Genomic DNA, 8,112 nt, shown 5'->3' on the forward strand with positions numbered 1-8,112 from the left:
ACTACGATTGTTCACGGCACACTTTCATATTAGCCATATACGTTTGTCTCCGTGTTATCTGTCAGAAGATCAGTTTCTCAATATTACTTGTGTGTCGTTAGGAGCCAGGTGAGAGATGAAGCGCATGTTTTTTTTTTTTTTTTGGTTCTGCAGAACTCAAGTGTCGCCCATGTTTTAGATCCTTAAAAAAGGCATATTCCGTCTAGTACCTTGACAATTATTTTGGCTTATGAATGCAAAGCTCAAATGGCTCCGTAAAATATTTGCGCTATCCTCGATGTAACCACCAAATCCCTTAAACGATGATATACTCCCTTCTTTTCGCCGAACATTACTATATTGTTTCCAGCAGAGAGACCAAATTGCGTAAACGAATTCATTTTTCCGGCCGCCTGCTGTGCACGCGCAGAGGCCCATTTCATAATGCCAATACATTAGTAGGCTACGCTGTGCCAGAAGGATCCGCAAAATGTGTCGCCGGAACTTGGTTCCCTCGGGACGTCAGCAACAATTGACGTCAACTGCCAGTGCAAGAATAACAGTTCTAAGTCCTGGTATAAAGAGTGCTGTATCACTAATGAGTCATCAGTCATTAGTCATGTGACATAAGTGTCACCAATAAAAGAAAACACCGAGCTAATATACGGTATCCTGGATGGTATTATACAGTTAGAAATAATCAAAAAACGCTATATTGACGCGTGGGTTTGGAGTAGAAGAAGAAAGAACATATGCAGTAAAGTAGAGAAAGTGGAAGTGTAGGGCCATTCTTTCTCTTGGAGGAGCGCTCCAAGTATCAGAAGACGTTGATCTCAGCCATGGTGTGCCCTTCTTCGGACTCCACGGACTTCTTAATTTTGGCCGGCTCCCACAGTGTGTGGTGGTCATTGGGGAAGTCCTTCTCGCTCCCCATCACGGCGATGGGCACGTTTGTGCAGACGCGACGCACATCGGATGTAAAAATCTCGGGGATGTTCCCGAGCGAATGGATCCTGAAGCTCATTTGGATGACATCCATGTCCGGGGACCTCCGACATGGTGCACCCTTCCTTGGCCGCCACGAGCTTCTGTTTCATCTTGTTCTGCTCCCGAACTGTGCGTGGACTATTGCGAATGTCTTTGTTCCCCTCTGGGGTGATGGACGTGCTGGGGCAGAAATGACGCACCTCGGGTCTCCACCTCTCGAAGATGTTGCCCAGCGAGTCGACACTGAAGCTCATGGGAATGGCGTCCGTGTCCAGGTAGGGCAGGTGACACTGCCGATCGTAGTCCTCCTGCCCTGCTTTGTACCACAGTGCCAGTTCAACGTGTTTACCGTCGACCTCGATTTCGGCGGCGTTGTTTTCAAAGACAGTTGGCACGAAGACAGCAGCAAGCTGATGCTTACTGAAAACTATCAGGAGGCACGTTTTTCCGCAGGCGCCGTCGATGGCAATTACTAGATTTTTTCCGGATAGCAGTCATCTCTGGTTGCTCTTCCGATGGAGCCGAGATACACTGCCTGAAGGGCTTCATCTTTTCTAGCAACCAAGGCAATCCTGGCGATGGAAGTGCTCCTTGACCCATCGTGCGTACACCGTTAAAACCAAGGTTTTCTTTTGAATTCCAGTTTTCACTGACTGTGATCAGCGTGCTAATCACAATTTTCGTATTTCGTATTTTCATAATAAATTAGGTATAACACAATTTTCTATGTATGTCTGCGTCATTGACATAGTAAAATACAGTGATCCTTTCCCTTTGTGAACATTCCTCCATACGTTTTTCAGCGGTGGAATTTTCAACCTTTAACCAGATTATAAGGTATATGGAAACAAATTTTTCGAAGGTACGGAATCACATACAAACTGAAATAAAAGCAAAACAATAAAAAAAAGTCGTGGTTGAGTGGTTTGGGCGCCCGTCTCGGCTGCTGGAGGAGGTCAGTTCGAAACCCGCCGTCGGACACCCACCGGTAAAAATGGACACAAGCGTTCCCCGTCCTGGCGCCAGGCTCTCTCTGCGGTGTGCGCTTTTAAGAGGCTCTGCTCACCCTGCTGTGCGCCTCTTCGAGTGGCGGAGTTGCGAACATAACCCTTCGACCTACGAAGGTCGGGCTGACGAGAAAAGCTAAGACAGAAAAAAATGCTCCACATAATAGGTGGACTTGATAGAGAGATTTAGCTTACCGTGATCCTCGATCCGCCACTGTGGTTCTCTACCGCGCGTGGGCTGCGTGGGTCAAGCTGATTGCTCCAGATGCGGCAGGAGTGTGTGCCGACATCCAGTATATGGCGCCATCTGTCGGCGTCAAGGGGGTTCTTGGTATGCGCAGTGGAACGCGCGGTGGCGGATCCCAGTAGCGGATCTTGGAGACCGGTAAGCTAAAACTTGTCCGATGACGGAACGAATCACTAACCCAACTTTTCAACTATTTGGGCCCTATGACCCCTTTCCCAAGAATTTCACCCCAAAGAGCCGAGCACCTGGCAGAGGGAAAGCCTGTACCCATTGATAACTGGTGGATACCCGGGTATCGAACCCGGCACGACTCGAATGCGAAGTGGTAACAGCACCACAAGATAAAAAAAATTCCACTGAAATAAAAACCAAACAATTAATAAAAAAAAATCTACTCCTACCGCAAGCCCCCTCCCATTGAGCATATCCTTCACTAGCATTCTTGAAGGTCCCCGGGTATCCCAATTCGTGCAGCTCGCTGCAACTAAGTCCGGCAAGCAATCCGCTGAAAGACGTCAGCGAAGCTTGACTTTAAGGAGAGGACGCTCAGACGCGGCTATTTTTTGATAATCCGACATATGCAGAATGAAGTTACTAACATCGCTGTGCACACTTCATCATACAAGCCCCATTCCGACCGGGATAGAGCGATGTCCACCAGCATCGTTATCGCTTGTGGCTCTGGAAGTTGTTAATAACTGTGTTAATTTCATGCTGTAGCGTGAAGATTAGTATAATTTTCAAATCTAAACATTAATGCAATTTTCCTCTCGATGTTTTAATATTTAAATCATAGTCATAATACAACATTCGAAATATATTTCAAGCCGTATTTCCCATGATTATTTCCTTGGTTATAAATTTAATGTTGAGCTAGAAGCACCTTCAATAATTACCTTAGGCTGTACGCACAACCGACAATTTTTCAGACAGTTTATTGCACGTTCGCTACGATTGTTCACAGGACAGTTCCATATTAGCGATATACGCTTGTCTCCGTGTTATCTGTTAGGCAATCAGTTTCTCAATATTACCTATGTGTCAATCTTAAAGAGTTTTGTGAGTGATAAAGCACATGTGTTTTTTTTTTGTTCTGCAGAACTCAAGTGTCGCACTTGTTATTGTTTCCTAAGAAAGGTTGATTCCGTCGAGAACGTTGACAATACTTTTTGCTTAAAATTGCAAATTTTGCATGTCGCCGGAAAATATTCGCGTAATCCTCAATGTAAAGATCAAATCCTTGAAAGGATCATGCTCTCACTTCTTTTCGCCAAATATTACTATATTGTTTCCAGCAGAGAGACCAAATTGCGTGAAGGAATTTACGTTTTCCTGCTGACTGCTGTGCACTAGCAAAGGCTCATTTCATAATGCGAATACATTAGTATTCTACGCTGGCACCGGAAGTGTCCGAAAAATGTGTTGCAGGAACTTGGTCCCTTAGGGACGTCAGCAGCAATTGACGTTAACTGTCTATGCCCGGATAACAGTTCCAAGTTCTGGTATAAAGAGTGCTGTAACACCAATCAGTCATAAGTCATTAGTCATGTGACATAAGTGTCACCAATATAAAGAAAACACCTAGCTAATATACGGTATCCTGGATGCTATTATAAAGTTAGAAATAATCGAAAAACGCTACATTGACTCGTGGGTTTGGTGTAGAAGAAAGAACATATGCAGTAGAAGTAGAAGAAGTGGAGGTGTAGCGCCATTTTTTCTCTTCGAGGAGCACGCCAGGTATCAGAAGACATTCATCTCAGCCATGATGTGCCCTTCTTCGGACACTAAGGGCTTCTTAATTTTGATCGGGTCCCACAGTGTGTGTTGGTCATTGCGGAGATCCTTCTCGCTCCCCATCACAACGACGGGCACGTTGGTGCAGACGCGACGCACATGGGATGTCAGCTTCTCGGGGATGATCCCGAGAGAATCGATCCTGAAGCCCGTGAGGATGGCGTCCGTATCCGGGGACGTCCTACTTGGTGCACCCTTCCTTGGGAGCCACGAGCTTCTATTTCATATTGGCCAGCTCCCGATCTGCGCGTGGGCCATTGGGGATGTCTTTGTTCCCCACTGGGGTGATGGACATGCTGGGGCAGAAATGACGCACCTCTCGAAGATGTTCCACAGCGAGTCGACGCTGAAGCTCATGGGAATGACATCCATGTCCGGGTAGGACAGGTGCCACAGCCGATCATAGTCCTACCCTGCTGTGTGTGACAGTGCCAGTTCAGCCTGTTCACCGTCGACGTCGATTTCGGCGACGTCGTTTTCAAAAACAGTTGGCACTAAGACCTCGGGAAGCTGATGCTTACTGAAAAGTATCAGGAGGCACGTTCTTCCGAAGGCGCCGTCGCCGACAATTACTAGTTTTTTCCGGATAGCAGCCATCTGTGGTCGCCCTTCCGATGGAGCAGATATATACTGCCTGAAGGGCTTCATCTTTTCTAGTGATCTAGACAATCCTAGTGATGGAAGTGCTCCTTGACGCATCCTGCGTACGGCGTTGAAAATAAGGTTTTCTTTAGAATAACAGCTGGCACTGACTGTGTGATCCATGTGCTAATCACAAATTTCGTATTTATATTTTCACAATAAATTAGGTATAACTGTTCCTCCATAAATATTCCTCCATATTATGTTCAACCCAAAGTGTTAGCGGTAGAATGTTCAACCTTTCCCCTGATTAGAACGTGTTTCGAAACTGAAATTTTTTAGAAGGTACGGAATCAAAAACGAACAGAAATGAAAGCAAAACAATGTAAAAAAAGTCGTGGTTGAGTGGTTTGGGCGCCCGTGTCCGGCGCGGGAGATGGTCAGTTCGAAACCCGCCGCAGTACACCCACCGGTAAAAATTGGTAGGAGCGTTCTTCGGCCTGGCGCCCGGCTCTCTCAGTGGTGTGCGCTTGGAAGAGGCTCTGCTCACCCTGCTTAGCGCCTCTTCGAGTGGCGGAGTTTCGAACATAACCCTACGACCTGCAAGGCCGAGCTGGCGAGAAAAACTGAGACAAAAGAAGCAAAGCTCCACAAATTATTATTTTGACGCGTAAGGCGGAATAATTGTTGTCCGATGATGGAACCAATCACTAATCCATCGAAGCAACTATTTGGAACCTATGACTACTTTCCCAAGCATTTCAACCCAAAGAGCCGAGCACCAGCTCGGGGGAAGCTTGTACCCATTGATAACCGGTAGGTACCGGGGCATCGAACCCGCGAGGCGGTAACTCTAGCACAAGGCAAGAAAAAACAATTCCACTGAAATAAAAGCCATACAATTTTGCAAAAAAAAAAAATCTACTCCTACCGGAAGCTACCTGACATTGAGCATTGAGCAAAGCGGACTTATTGTTGTCCGATGACGGGACGAATCAATGACCCATCGGAGCAACTATTTGGGACCTATGACCCCTTTCCAAAGCATTTCACCCCAAAGAGCCGGGCACCAGAATGAAGTGAGTAACATCTCTGTGCACACTTAATCTTATCAGCTCCTCCCCATTCGGAATGGTATCGCGCGATGTCCACCAGAATCGTTATCACTTTTGCGCCTGGCAGCTCTTATTAGCTTTGACAGTATCATACTCTAGCGTGACCATTAGTATAATTTTTAAAGCTAAACATTCATGCAATTTTCCTCTATATATTTTATATTTAAATCATAGTCATAATACAACATTCGAAATACATTTCAAGCCATGTATCTCACTATTTCCCTGGTTATAGACTTGGTGTTGAGCTAGCAGCACCTTCAATAAATATTTTAGGCTGTGTATGCTATCGGTCACAAGTACGCACCACCCATACATATATAGACAAGAGCTTATTGCACATCACTACAATTAAAAACACGACACTTCCATATTGGCGATATACGCTTGTCTCCGTATTATGTGTTTGTCAATCAGTTTCTCAATATTACCTATGTGTCTTTAGGAGCCAGGTGAGAGATGAAGCACATGTTTTTTTTTTATTATTATTTCTGCAGAACTCAAGTGTCTCCTTTGTTTTTGATCCGTAAAAAAGGTTTATTCCTTCGAGTATTTTGACAAATCTTTTGGTTTCAAAATGAAAATTTTCCATGTTGCCAGAAATATTTGCGCAATCCCAAATATGGCCACCAAATCCTTAAAAGAAGCTTACGCTCACTTCTTTTCGCCGAACATTACTATATTTTTTCCAGAGGAGAGACCCAATTGTGTAAAGGAATTCGCGTTTTCCGGCCGCCTGCTGTGCACGCGCAGAGGCCCATTTCATAATCCGAATACATTAGTAGGCTACGTTGGCGCCGGAATGGTCCGCAAAATGTGTCGCAGGAACGTCGTCCCCTCGGGACGTCAACAACAATTGACGTCACCTGTCAATGACCGGATAACAGTTCAAAGTCCTGGTATAAAAAGTGCGCTATCACCAGCGAGTCATACGTCATGAGACATCAAAGTGTCAGCAATATAAAGGAAAGACTGAGCTAATATATGGTATCCTGGATGTTAATATACTGTTAAAAATAATCAAAAAACTCTACATTGACGCGTGGGTTATGTGTAGATGAAGAAAGAACATTGCGGTAGGAGTAGAGGAAGTAGAGGTGTAGGGCTATTTGTGTTCATGGAGCACTCAAGTACCAGAATACGTTTATCTTAGACATGGTGTGCCCTTCTTCATACGCCATGGGCTTCCTAATTTTGGTCTGCTCCCACAGTATGTGCAGGTGATTGCGGAGATCCTTTTCGCTCCCCACCACGACGATGGGCGCGTTGATGCAAACGTGACGCACATCGGACGTCCACGTCTCGGGGATGTTCTCCAGCGAGTCGATGCTGAAGCACGTGAAAATGACATCCATGTCCAGGGACCTCCGACATGGTGCACTCTCCCTTGGACACCACGAGCTTCTGCTTTATTTTGGCCTGCTCCCGAAGTGTGCGTGGGCCATTCCGACCTCTTTGTTCTCCACTGGGGTGATAGACGAGCCGGGTCAGGACTTAGGCACCTGGGGATTCCACCTCTCTAAGATGTTCCCCAGCGAGTCGGTGCTGAAGCACATGAGAATGACGCCCGTGTCCGGGTTGGACAGGTGCCACGGTCGTAGTCCTCCTAGCCTGGTGTGTGCCACAGGGCCAGTTCAACCTGTTTACCGTCGACTTCGATTTCGGCGACGTAATTTTGAACGACAGTTGGCACGAAGACTTCGGGAATTTGATGTTTACTGACAACTATCAGGAGTCACGCTTTTCCGCAGGCGCCCTCACCGACTATTATTAGTTTTTTTCCGGATAGTACCCATCTGTGGCCGCTCTTCTGATGGAGCCGAGATGCACATCCTGAAGGGCTTCATCATTCCTGAGCTACACAGCTCGTCATCTACATCTGCCGCAAGTCACCTTCCACTGAACCTATACCTCTCTCTGGCGTTCAAGAATACCCACGGCTATTTGGAAGCCATGCAGCTAACAAAGGGACCAATACGCTGTCTTGCATATACATTACTGCAAACGTTCTGGCGCAAGGCGTCAGCAATGCTGGACTTCAATTCAAGGACGCTCAGGTGTGGCTAATCTTTGGTAATCCCAAACGTGCATCAAGAAGTCACCAACATAGTCGTGCGCACTTCACCGTACAAGCCCTTAAAAGCTTCCCTCTATTATGTTTCGCAGCAGACGATGTCCAGCGGCATCAATAACGGTGGCGCACCTGGGAACCGTTAGCAGCCGTGTCAGTATCTTGCTGTTGTGGTAACAATAGCTTAATTTCAAAACTAAACTTCATACAGTATTGTCTTAAAGAATTTCAATGTTTAATTTATAGTTACGTTAAAATAGAAATATATTTCAAGCCTTGTGTCGGACGATTATTTTTATGGATACTAAATTGATACTGTGCTAACTA

The 8,112-nt window shown here is 45.9% G+C and overlaps 3 pseudogenes; all 3 read right to left on the reverse strand.

The window, feature by feature from the left end:
* Positions 1 to 679: 679 nt before the first annotated feature.
* On the reverse strand, positions 680 to 1,464 carry LOC146184517 (rho-related GTP-binding protein RhoC pseudogene; annotated as a pseudogene).
* A 2,394-nt stretch (positions 1,465 to 3,858) lies between these two features.
* Positions 3,859 to 4,665, reverse strand: LOC146184518 (ras-like GTP-binding protein RHO pseudogene; annotated as a pseudogene).
* Positions 4,666 to 6,829: 2,164 nt separating this feature from the next.
* Positions 6,830 to 7,561, reverse strand: LOC146184519 (rho-related GTP-binding protein RhoC pseudogene; annotated as a pseudogene).
* Positions 7,562 to 8,112: the final 551 nt, after the last annotated feature.

This window comes from Amblyomma maculatum, chromosome 7 (genome assembly GCF_055883805.1).
Source record: "Amblyomma maculatum isolate TAMU_Amacu chromosome 7, ASM5588380v1, whole genome shotgun sequence".
Taxonomy (NCBI): Eukaryota; Metazoa; Arthropoda; class Arachnida; order Ixodida; family Ixodidae; genus Amblyomma; species Amblyomma maculatum.